This window comes from Phoenix dactylifera, chromosome 15 (assembly GCF_051530095.1).
Source record: "Phoenix dactylifera cultivar Ajwa chromosome 15, Ajwa_hap1_PhDact_Kaust_v1.1, whole genome shotgun sequence".
In the NCBI taxonomy this organism is placed as follows: Eukaryota; Viridiplantae; Streptophyta; class Magnoliopsida; order Arecales; family Arecaceae; genus Phoenix; species Phoenix dactylifera.
Genome location: NC_143204.1, coordinates 11,810,075 through 11,824,025, shown reverse-complemented (window position 1 = coordinate 11,824,025; position 13,951 = coordinate 11,810,075).

Genomic DNA, 13,951 nt, shown 5'->3' with positions numbered 1-13,951 from the left:
GATCTTCTTCCTCTTCTTCATCCTTCTTCTTCCTCCTCTCAAGTGCAATCAAGAGTTGATTGAAAGAGAGGACATCAGCCATCAAAGCTATCTCTGCAAGGGAGCTAGTACCCCGGTGAGATAGAGAGCTTGGATCGGATCCTGCTTCGTGTGGATACCCGTAGAGGCCGGACGTTTGAACGGCTTCAAGCGAACCCTCTTCCAAAACCACGAATTCAGATTTGCGGTGATCATCTACCCGCGCAAGGTGAAGATTTGATCTTCCTATTAGTTTTAAAAGTTTTAATTCTTACCTAATTACGAAAGGTCTCGAAACAACGTTCATGCGATGAACGTCGAACCCGTGCATGCCGATTCCGCTGCCATCTGAAAAATTTTTGAAATATCAGCGGCATGGGCGGGTTCCCAACATGCTGATGGCGGAATACTCGGGGAAGAGCTGATATCGCGGTTGGGCTGGCACGTGGGGATACGCTGAGGCGTGCCAGCTGGTACGCTGCATGGCGGGGACGCAGGTTGGTGACGCATTGGGGACGAGCTGGCCGCAATGTGTGATATGCTGATTTGGGAAGGAGCTTCATACGGACGCCTGGGATGGATGCAGAAGAAGCGGTGGTTCCAGACGATGGCTGGATGCGGGATCACTTGGAGCTTCGTGGACGCCGGATTGGAAGCGAGATCACGACTCAAAATGGACATGGGAGGCTGAAGGGCACTGCGGGATACTCGGACGCAGGATCCGGGCAGCTTGGATGCGGCTGGAACGGGCGAAAGAGGCTGCTGGGAGGAAAAAAGAACAGTGATCAGAAAAGAACATTTCCAAAACACTGTTCATACGAATAGTGTTGAATAGAAATTTTGGAAATAAAGAGTAATTTCAGCTTTTGTTCATGGGATTGGAGGTTGAAGATGAAGATGCTCATTTGAAAGGTGCATGCGTGGTGGGGACGCGCTGAGGACGCGGACGGCCTGGCATAATCAAGTTGGTGCTGTAAGGGCAGACTAGGAGCTGGAGACCTGTCTGGGCTGATCGCGAGATCCTTGGGACATTGCTAATGGCGTGAAGGATTAGGACATGCTGGAATGCTGGCTTGACCCGAACTTGGGCTGCCGGGCATTGGGCTCAAACCCAATGTTATTGGGTCTCTTGGATTACTTGTACTCAAACACAAATACAACATTAATTAGTTAATTTTATTATTAATGATTAATTATAATGCTAATTAAAATGGTCTAACGATTGCACTTTTGTGCTCTCATCAAGGAACATAACAAGAGGGTCTTTTATTAGAAATGAGCCTAAAGTACATGGACCTTACTAATAATAGACCTACAGGTTGTCGGAGTTCCATGTCTGTGGAATCAGAATGCTGTTGAGCTGCTCTAGTCGATACACTCCTGGTTTCATAGCTTCAGTTACTCGATATGAGTCTTCATAATTTGGGCTCAGCTTTTTGAGTTCTCTTGATCGGGATGCTTCAGCCTTTCTCAAGATGAGGTCGCCAAGTTGGAAGAGCTTGCTTTTAACCCTTGAGTTATAGTACTGAGCTGGTTTTTGCTGGTACGCCGCCATGCAGATCTGAGTGTTGTAGATTTTCTGTTTATCTGAAGATGCACTAAACAGATCGTTGTTAGAACCGACAAATAAAGTTTTAAATTAATTATATTCTTATTTTTCTACTCGAAGAATAGTGGTCGTAAGAAGTCGATCCATAGGGAGGCGATTGGAGTTGCATAAAAATCAAAATGTTCATTCGGATTCAAAGCCGATTTTTGAATAATAGAAAAAAATATTACTTCGGGGATGTTGAATGATTCTCTAGTCTACCAGAGAATGTTTTCTATTTGAAAATAACGAAAAGACAGATACTTGGAATCGAAGAGCATTTATAAATTTAATGAAATATTTGACTATTCAAAGGAAAACTTTGGCATGGATGAAAATGGTGCTTAAGAAGATTGAAGCCTGGAATATAGATTGCATGAGAGAAAATTTCTTATATTGCATGAAAAAAAAAATTACAGAATGTGAAGAACATAAATTAAAACTGCAAACCTAAAGATCTTAACATAAAACTCTCCAGTAAAATTGCAACAGAAAGAACTAAAAATAAAACTCTCAATTAAAATTTTAATAAAACTAAAACTAAAAACAACACTGCCTCCCCCCTCCCTCTAATTTTTTATTCTTTTTTTCTTTAAAACAGAGTATGCTATGTTTTTTTCTTTTTTCTTTCTTTCCTCTCTTCCAAAATAGAGCTTTCTTCTCACCTTTTCAGCCGATGGCCACTCCCCCTTTTCTTTTGAACAAAAGCTCCCCCTCCCAGCCGATGGCCTCTCCTCTTTATAGATCAACCCCCAGTAAGGAGGGGGAGGATGCTTGGGATTTTGAATCGGAAGGAATCGAACGCGTGATTGGATTCTTGATCAAGGAAGAGGCGGACTCGGAGGCTTGACTGCAGCGTGATCCGTGGAGCTCGGACGCGGAGGAGGCTGGATTGTCCGGGATGATGGCGTGATCCGTGGAGCTCGGATGCGAAGCAAGACTGGATCGCGGTGATTGCAAGGAAGAGCACGGGATCGCTAGATCAAGGGCTCCTTGTAAGCTGCTGGGATCACGCACGGAAGAGGTAACGGACGCAGGATGAGGATGTGGACTACTTCCTTCTTCAGGCCATGTTGGGATCACAGACTCGGGAAGAGGGGGATGCGATGCAGGGAGATCGTGATCTGGATGCTGATTCGGAATGGAGTGGGATCGGGAGATTGCATGTGGGCGGCTGGGCTTGGACTGATCGCAGATGCCGAAGATGAATGCGAAAGAGGGGCACTTGTGGGATTGCTGTGAGAAGAAACAGATGCTGGGAATGCTGGGATCACAGCTTCGAAATGCATCGCGGGAAGCTGAGGTTCTGGGAGGTTGACGTGCGGATGGAAGAAGATGGATCACGCGATGCTGATTTGGAATGGAGCTTGATTTCAGCATGGGATGTCGGGAGGTTGAAACAGAGGAATCACTCAGGATCGCTGTGGCGGATGCGTGGGATCATTTCTTCTCCCCTGTTTTTGCACGGATGAAGCTGGAGATTGCAGTTAGGGGAGATAGGCTGATATGGAAGGATGTGGATGCTGAGTTGCTGATCCATGGAAAGTAGGATATGCGGGTGTATGGGCTGCATGTGGGAGGACTCCGGAATGTTGTGATGAACTCGTTCAAATGGACGCACGGGATGCTGGATCAGGGGTGCTTCATGGAAGATAGATGGCTCGGCTTGGGAAGGGATCCTTCTGAAGTCAATTTGTACTCAATGTGCATTTTCTCTCTAATTTATGATAATCTATGTCAAACCCAAATATAATATTAATCTAGTGAATTTATCATTATATGTTAGCAGTAACACTAATTGGGTGGTCAGCTCTGATGTCCCCATCAGTTTCTTTAACTTCTGGACTCAGATAATCGAGGTATGGTTTGAGGCGATGTCCATTAACTTGAAAAGATCTGCCATCCTTGGTACTGCCTATAATTATCGCACCATGCGGATGCACTTTCTCCACAATGTATGGGCCAGTCCAGCAGGATTTAAGTTTTCCAGGGAACAGATGTAATCGAGAGTCGTATAAAAGAACTTTCTGTCCTGGATGAAATTCCTTACGAATGATCATTTTATCATGCATGATCTTCATGCGATCTTTGTACTTCTTGGCACACTCAAAAGCATCGTTTCTAATTTCTTCAAACTCATCGAGCTGAAGCTTCCTATGTTCTCCCGCTTTGTCAAGATCGAAATTTAAATGTTTAATCGCCCAATAGGCCTTGTGCTCTAACTCGACAGGTAAATGGCAGGCCTTGCCGTAAACAGTTCTATATGGAGACATTCCAATTGATGTTTTGTAAGCCATCCGATATGCCCACAGTGCATCTATTAACCTAAGAGACCAATCCTTCCGAGATGTATTAATAGTTTTTTCAAGGATGGTCTTGATTTCCCGATTGGAAATTTCGACTTGTCCACTTGTTTGTGGATGATATGGTGTACTGACCTTGTGATTAATGTTGTACTTTCTCATAAGAGCTTTAAAGATTTTATTACAAAAATATTTTCCCCCATCACTAATGATAGCACGAGGGGTGCCAAAATGAGCAAAGATAGATTCTTTAAGGAACTTGATCACCACTTTTGATCATTGGTCTTACACGCGATAGCCTCAATCCATTTTGATACATAGCCAACTGCCACAAGAATGTACTGGTGCCCAAACGACATAGGAAAAGGATCCATAAAATCAATACCCCAAACATCGAAGATTTCTATAATTAAAATAGGGTTCAGGAGCATCTCATTTTTTTCGATAGTTTTCCTAATCGTTGACATCGATCGCAAGATTTACAATAGTCATGCGCATCTCGAAAAAGTGTGGGCCAATAAAATCCGTACTGCAAAACTTTTGCAGCAGTTTTCTTCCCACTAAAATGACCACCACAAGCATGGTTACGACAAAAGAAAAGGACATTCCTTTGATCGTGTTCAGGGATGCATCGTCTGATGGCTTGATCATGACAGTATTTGAACAAATATGGTTCATCCCAAAAATACCATTTTACATGAGCTAGGAAGCGAAATTTCTCTTGTTTGGTCCATGAACTGGGCATTCATTCAGTAACTAGATAGTTGACTACATCAGCATACCATGAAACATTGGTATGGGAAATCATCATTAATTGTTCATTAGGAAAGGTCTCGAACATAGGCATGGATTCTCCAGATGATTCAACTATTAATCTGGACAAGTGGTCAGCTACAACATTTTCAGATCCCTTTTTATCTCGTATTTTAAGATCAAATTTCTGGAGCAATAGGATCCAACGAATGAGTCTTGCCTTGGCATCCTTCTTTGTGAGAAGGTATTTAAGGGCGGCATGATCAGAATAAATAAGGACCTTGGATCCTATCAGATAGAGACGAAATTTGTCAAGAGCAAAGACAACATCCAACAACTCTTTTTCAGTGGTAGAATAATTGAGTTGGGCATCATTCAGAGTTTTGCTCGCATAATGAATCACATGGGAAAGCTTCCCCACTTGCTGACCTAGGACGGCACCTATTGCATAATCAGATGCATCACACATGATTTCAAATGGCAGATTCCAATCAGGGGACCTTATGATAGGTGCTGAGGTTAGTTCAGACTTTAATCTTTTGAAAGCAGTTATACAAATTGGCAAAAAATTAAAAATAGCATCTTTCGCCAACAGATCGCATAAGAATTTTGACAATTTACTGAAATCCTTGATAAAGCGGCGGAAAAAACCTGTATGCCCTAAAAAGGATCTGACTTTCCTAACAGTTTTGGAAGGTGGTAACTTAGCAATTAATTCTACTTTGGCTTTATCCACCTCAATTCTCCTTTGTGACACAATGTGTCCCAAAACAAAACCTGATTGACTCATAAAATGACATTTTTCCCGGTTAAGAACTAAAATTTTCTCTTTACATCGTTCTACAACAAGGGTCAAGGGATGCAGACATTCATTAAAATTAGATTTGAATATAGAAAAGTCATCCATAAAAACTTCTAAAAATTTCTCCCCCATGTCGGAGAAAATGCTCATCATACACCTAGTCCAATATTCGGGGTAGCAAGTCAAGCAAACCGCTGGAATGTAGCTGGTGCATTGCATGACCCAAAAGGCATGCGACGATAGGCAAAAGTGCCATAAGGACAGGTGAATGTGGTTTTCTCTTGATCCTCATGTGCAATTGGAACTTGGTTATATTCAGAATAACCATCAAAGAAATAGTAATGAGAGTGGCCAGCTAGATGTTCTAACATTGGTCAATGAAGGATAGTGGAAAGTGGTCACGCACAGAAGAGGTAATGGATGCGGGATGAGGATGTGGACTTACCTTCTTCAGGCCATGTTGGGATCACAGACTCGAGAAGAGGGGGATGCGATGCAGGGAGATCGTGATCTGGATGCTGATTCGGAATGGAGTGGGATCGGGAGATTGCATGCGGGCGGCTGGGCTTGGACTGATTGCAGACGCCGAAGATGAATGCGGAAGAGGGGCGCTTGTGGGATCGCTGGGAGAAAAATGGATGCTGGGAATGCTAGGATCACGACTTCGGAGTGCATCGTGGGAAGCTGGGGTTCCGGGAGGTTGATGTGCGGATGGAAGAAGATGGATCACACGATGCTGATTTGGAATGGAGCTTGACTTCAGCATGGGATGCTAGGAGGCTGAAACAGAGGAATCACTCGGGATCGCTGTCGCAGACACGTGGGATCATTTCTTCTCCCTTGTTTTCACACGGATGAAGCTGGAGATTGCAGTTGGGGGAGATAGACTGATATGGAAGGATGTGGATGCTGAATTGCTGATCCATGGAAAGTAGGATATGCGGGTGTATGGGCTGCACGTGGGAGGACTCCGAAATGTTGTGATGAACTCGTTCAAATGGATGCACGGCATGCTGGATCAGGGGTGCTTCATGGAAGATAGACGGCTCGGCTTGGGAAGGGATCCTTCTGAAGTCAATTTGTACTCAATGTGCATTTTCTCTCTAATTTACGATAATCTGTGTCAAACCCAAATATAATATTAATCCAGTGAATTTATCATTATATGTTAGCAGTAACACTAATTTAGGCAGCATGTAGATCGTACTTTTGTGCTCTCATCACTGAGCTCGCTCTTTGGTTTCTTCCAGCAGGTCGTGATTGGCTTGGAGTTATCCGAATTTGTTTGGTCATTGAAGCTCTCCACCCAAAGTGAAGGGACTCCGATCTCCAGTGGGATCACTGCCTCTATTCTAAAAGCAAGGTTGAAGGACGTCTCTTTGGTTGGAGCTCGAGATGTGGTTCAGTTTGCCCATATGACATTGCGGAGCTCTTTGGCCTACAACCCTTTTGCCTGATCCAGTCTTGTTTTCAACCCTTGCAAGATCATCCGGTTGGTGGGCTACCAAAGTGAACCAATGATTGATTCCAAGTTCGGTGCAGAACTCTTTGAATTGGGCATTATCAAACTAATGCCTATTGTCGGTGATGATTACTCGAGGAAGCCTGAACCTGTAGATTTTGTTCTGCCAGACGAATTTTCGAGCTTTCATCTTGGTAATCCGAGCTACCATCTTGGCTTCCGCCCATTTGGTGAAGTAATCAACCGCTACAAAATGAAACTTGCATTGCTCGGTTGCTGCTGGGAATGGACTGAGGATGTCAATCTCCCACTGTGTTAATGGACAAGGGGCATTGACCATGACACTACTGGTTGCCGTTGGGCGTTTGTGTGCCATTGGCACCAATCGAACCTCTTAACAAAGTCAAAAACATCCATGTGTAGGGTTGGCCAGTAGTAAACCTGCCACAGGATTTTGTAGGCCAGAGACCTGCCCCCCACATGATTGCTATAGATTTCCTTATGTACCTCTCGGAGTGCATAGTCTGCCTCGGTCGGACGAAGGCATTTGAGGAGTGGCAGAGAGAACGACCTTCGATATAGCTTGTCATCAAGGAGGACGTAATGGGTGGCTTGCTACTTTATCTGATGGGCTTGAGCCCGATCCGTAGGTACTCTTATGCCCTTCAAGAAGTCTGCGAGTGGATTAATCCAGCTAAGCTCAACAACGGTATTTAGCACAACCTCAGGCTCGTTGATGCTTGGTGCCTCCAGGAGTAGTTCAAGGTAGGTGGCTTTGGTTAGCTCGATAATCTCCGAGGTGGCCAACTTTGACAGCAGGTCGGCCATCGGATTCTCCATTTGAGGAATTTATTGTTTGTCAAAAGTACAAAGGAATGGCGTGACGTCTTTTATATTTTGCAAATACTTGATCATATGGCCCCCGAGCTTTGAATTCTCCTCGTACTTGGTCGACCATGAGTTGTAAATCGCTGAAGACCTTCAGTTGTTGAACCTCAAGCTTTTGGAAGAGCTTGAGCTTGATCATGAGTGCTTTATATTCAACCTCATTTTTTGAGGTGAGAAATTTGAACTGTAGAGCGTACTTGGTGATCACTCCTTCTGGGCTAGGAAGCATGAGCCCAACTCCACTGCTCCCCAAGCCTGATGACCCATCTACGTGCAAAATCCATGGTCGCTTTATGGCATTCATCTATTTTGGGGAGCTCGGCAGGTCCTCATCAAGGATAGTGCACTTCACCAGAAAGTCTGCCAACACTTGCGCCTTGATAGACCGTTGCAGTCGATACTCTAGGTCGAACTCCCCGAGCTCCACTGCTGACTTTGCTAGTTGGCCTGCACTTTCAGGCTTCTGGAGAACCTATCTCATTGGCTGGTTAGTCAGACAGTGATTGAGTGGGCTTGAAAGTATGGTCGGAGCTTTCGGGCTGGAATGATGAGGGTGTAGATCGTCTTTTTTAGTTTGGAGTATTTGGTCTTAGCATTGCATAGAATCTGACTCATGTAGTAGATCAGTTTCTGTAATCCCTCCTCCTCCCGGGCTAGAACCGAACTAACAATAGTGGGACAAACAGCTATGCACGGGTAGAGCATTTCTCCAACCTACGGTTTTGTTAGAAGGGACGACGAGCGGATATACTCCTTTAGTTGGTCGAAGGCCTTTTGGTATTCCTCGGTCTATTGAAAGTCTTTCGGGGGCTTTAGGGCATTGAAGAAAGGGAGGCAGTGCTCTGCCAATCTAGAAATGAATCTTGCTAGTGTAGTGATTCGTCCAGTCAGGCACTGGACTTCTTTGATGGTGTTCGGGGATTGCATCTCTTGAATTGCACGGATCTTTTTTGGGTTCGCCTTGATGTCTTGCTGCATCACCATGAATCCCAAAAATTTTCTTGAGGTAAACCCGAAGGCACACTATGATGGATTGAGCTTCACCTGATACCTTCTGAGAGTTGCAAAAGTCTCCTCCAGGTCGTCAATGTGTTGCTCCAATGTTTGGCTTTTTACGTGCATATATTCCATGTATACGTACCTCCATATTTCGGCCGATCTGCTTCTTGAAGATTTTGTTGATGAGATGCTGATAAGTGGCCCTTGTTGGAAACCCTAGTGGTCGCATGCATGTATTTTTAAAGATTTTATAGCAGAAGCATGAATTAAACTATTTAATTCCTATGCATGCTAGAGATCATATCTCTACAACAAAAATAGATCCAGAACTTTAAATATTTATCCTAAACAAGTATGCATGATTCTATGTCTAACATGTAGTCATGCAGAATTTCAGCAACCTAGTTGATTTCTAATCCTAATTTCTAATGAGATCAGATCTCATACCTTTTTGCTTTGAGAACTTTGATGATTTTTTGATCACCTTGTGTAGCCGCACATGTGTCCGGCCTCTACGGATAGTCCACGTGAAGCTTTAGGAAGATCCACAACTGCAAGAGTGCTAGCTCGTGCAGAGGTGCTGTAGTGGCTAAACTTTTCTTTCTCAAAGCACTCAACTTTTGATTCTTCTTCAAGAATCAAAAAGGAGGAGACGAAGGAGAAGAAGGAGGAGAGAAAGTGGCTGGCTCTCAGAATTTTTCCAGAATTTAGAACCCTTTCTAAAAACCATCTCTTGCAAACCCTAGGCATGGGGGTCTTTTTATAGCCAAAAGACCCCCCACGCCTCACACCTCTTTTGGCCAACGAATTTGGCTGATAAAATTTCCAAAAATATCTGGTTAATTGGAGGCTAAGAGCTGAACAAATTTTCTTTTGATCTTGTGTCATGAATCCCTAAAAATTAGGGGGTTATTGCGCCCCAAACTTCAACCGCATGCCACCTTGCTTGATGCGCCATGCAGTCCCTACAAATTAGGAATTTGATTCTTATCTTTTTAGGAAGATTTGAGGCGCCATATTTTTTTTGAAAAATAGCCCCACGCCTCCTCTTTCCTCACACCATAAATTGGCCAAAAATAAAGAGGATAGGCACCACTGCGTTTAGGGATAAGGATGAGGTGTTTTTCTTCTCCAAGAAAGAAAGCTAGGGTTCTAAAATTTAGGGATTCTTCTTTTTATCAATTTCTGAATTTTTGAACCTAGAATCGTTATCAAATAAGGACTTTTAATAGTCTCGGGTCAAGCCCAATCCAATTGGGTCAAGTTCGATTAATTGGATCGAGCCTAATCAACTCGGATCGAATCCATTCCAATTAGGTCAAACCTTGATGTAGCCCAAATTGAATTTTATTCAATTTGGCTTAACCTAAGCTCAATGTTTCAATCAATTAAGTTTGCTAGCAATCTAATTGCTAATTAATCCTTCAAAAATTCACTAATTATTTTACTGCAACTTTTGCTTAGGATAATTTGTCAATCGAATTGGTTGTTGTACCCCTAGATGATTCTTAATCGTCGATCAGCCATTTGATCAACCTACAAACTTCTATGCGTGTGACCCCATAGGTTCGAACCTAAGTCGGTAGCACAAGGACGACTTCCTATACTAATTGAAGTGACCATCTAGCAATGGTACCCGACGTCCGGATAGGCCGAATAATTGCAAAGCAATATTCTGGAACTCTTGGACTATGGTTGCCGTATAATTTATCCCTATGATACTAAATACCTAGGATGATTTTAGAGTTCTGTTAACTCTTTAATTAGTGCATCCAAAAATGTGTTTCAACTTTACTAATCCTGCAACTCCTCACGAGGATTATTCTGGCCAAGATTTTGTTAAATTGAACACAAGAACATTATCTCCTGTCACCAGGAGGGGTCAATTCTATCTTGACTCATACACCAACTTCGCAAGTACTTGACTGCACCCAATAACCTTCTGTTACTGAATTAGAAAGTTAGATAGTCCGGTACCAAAGTACAGTGAGTTGCTTGCTATTCACCGTAGTGATATCAGATCGGAGGGACACATATATCCATATCCACTTGGAAAATCTCTTGACAGCAGAGTGTTCCGGAACTAGTCACGTTCAGTGAAATATACTCCTATACTTCACCTGTGTGGCATATTAGTGTCTCTACACTCCTTGATTAAGAGGACAACCAACGATATGGCACACAATGACCTATTCTTCATAATGCCATTGTCCTAGTAATAGCACATCGTTTGGTCGCGAACAGGTTTAAGGACTCATAAACATATTCTTATTTTAAAGAGTCCTAAGAACTTCATCACATTACAAGAGTTCAAGAAGATGTACAAAATATATGCGATGAATAATGCCAAATAACCTTTTATTAATTCATTAATTCATATATAATTCAATCATCAACAGGCTGATGATTGACTTTTAGGATATAATTTCCAACAACTCCCACTTGGACTAAAGCCAATCAGTACAGTATCGTATACCCATCTTCGACTTATGATCATTGAACTCTTTGATGCCGAGGACTTTAGTAAATGGGTTGGCCAGATTTTCCTTCGAGGTACTCTGCCTCGCACACTGAGTCAGCCACAGTATGCTGCTTGAAACATTTCCAGCAAGCAGCACCACCTTTTAGGGTAAATATATAACCCGACACGCTCTTGTTATCATCTTGATCTGATTGAAAACTGGAATCAGTGTATCCTACTAGTTTCAAGTCAGTATCACCGTAGACAAGCCACTGGTCCTTAGTATTTCTCAAATACTTAAGGATGGTTTTTACAACCTTCCAGTTGTTGCTGCCTGGATCAGACTGGTATCTACTCACTACCCCTAGTGAATATGCCATGTCTGGTCTAGTACATGTCATAGCGTAAATTATAGATCCTACTGTCGAAGCACCTAGAATTCTATCCACACTCTCTCTTTCTTGAGGAGTTGTCGGACAATCCTTCTTAGAGAGATTAATTCCATGGCCCATCGGAAGATAGCCTTTCTTGAAATTAATCATACTGAACCTTTTCAGCACAGTATTAATGTACGTGGATTGGGACAATCCAAGCAATATTTTAGATCTATCTCTATAGATCTTCATCCCTAGGATGTAAGATGTTTCTTCCAAATCCTTCATGGTAAATTGTAGAATATCATCCACATACAAACCAAGAAATACAATCACTGAACCATTTGCCATTTATAAATGCAAGGTTCTTCTTCATTCTTAATGAAGACATACGTTCTGATCACCTTATCAAAACGTATGTTCCAACTCGGAGAAGCTTGCTTTAATCCATTAATGGATCTCTGAAGCTTGCACACTTTAGATTCATCTGTAGATGTCAAACCTTCAGGTTGTATCATATACACCTCTTCTTCTAAATCTTCATTTAGAAATATAGTTTTTACATCCATCTGCTAGATCTCATAATCTAAATATGTTGCTATTGCAAGCACAATCCGAATGAACTTGAGCATTGCTACGTAAGAAAACGTCTCGTCATAGTCAATACCATGATGCTGACGATATCCCTTGGCAACCAGATGGGCTTTGTAGGTTTCCACCTTTCCGTTTGCGCCCCTTTTCCTTTTGAAAATCCACTTACACCCTATGAATTTTATTCCTTCGGATGGGTCAACTAATGTCCATACATCATTGATCTTTATGGACTCCATTTCGGATTGCATAGCTCCAAGCCATTTATTAGAGTCATGCCTCTGCATTACATCCATATAGGTGACTGGATCCTCATCGTTTTCATCAAGTTCGATAAGATCTCCATCCCGGACCAAGAAATCGTAGTATCTATCCGGTTGACGTGGTACTCTTCCTGATCGCCTTAATAATGCATCTATAATGAGTTTTGGGTTTGATCTAATCAACTCAGATTCTAAACGTTCAATGGTTGGTGTCGGTTCTTCTATATGTTGAATTTTCTTAAGTTCAACATTAGAACTATTACTTCCTTCTCTAAGAAGACAACTCTATTGCTGACGAACAACTTTTGTTCTTCGGCAAGATAGAAGTAATACCCCTTAGTCTCTTTAGGATAACCGACAAAGAAACATTTGTCAGACCTAGCTTCGAGTTTGTCCGTTTTCAAACGTTTGACATAGGCCGGACACCCCCAAATCCTAAGGTGAGTGAGCATCGGTTTACGTCCTGTCCACATCTCATGTGGTGTTTTATTCACAGATTTACTTGAAACCTTATTAAGAATGTAACATGCTAACTCGAGTGCATATCCCCAGAAGGATATCGGTAGACTTGCATAGCCCATCATGGATCGAACCATGTCTAATAGAGTTTGATTTCTTCTTTCTGACACACCATTATACTGTGGTGTACCAGAAGAAGTCCACTGTGAGAGGATCCCATTCTCTCCTAGATAAGTCATAAACTCACTGGTGAGGTATTCACCTCCTCGATCTGATTGAAGAATTTTAATACTCTTTCTAGTTTGTTTCTCTACTTCATTACGGAATAGTTTGAACATTTCAAATGATTCTGACTTATGTTTCATAAGATAGACGTACCCATACCTAAATAGGTCGTCTGTAAACGTAATGAAATACGAGTATCCACCTCTAGCTTTTGTGCTTATTGGCCCACATACGTCAGTATGTATAATGGTCAATAAATCACTGGCTCATTCACCTGTTCCGGTAAAAGGTGATTTGGTCATTTTTTCAAGAAGACATGACTCACAGGTTGTCAATAATTCACAATCATAAATATTGAGGATTTCCTCCTTACTTAACCTGTTCATCCTGTTCTTGTTAATATGACCTAGCCTATGATGCCAAAGGTAGATATCTGTGACATTTTTTATTCTAGGGCACTTACTTGACTTGTACATTACATTAACAGACTGTGACAATATGTAAATGCCATTACTCAATTGTCCATCCATTATAGTAACACCATTCATAATGATATCACAATAATTTCTTTTCATTGAAATCTCATAACCGTTTATGGCCAAAAGGTCTACAGAAATTATATTCAATAGAAAAGAAAGACAAAAATAACAATCATTTAAGATAATTTCATGAGAATTGAATACAAGTTTCAGAATGTCTAAAACTAGAACTGGAACTGATCTTCCATCTTCAATGTTTAGAAATCTTTCGCTTTCTCCAAATCTC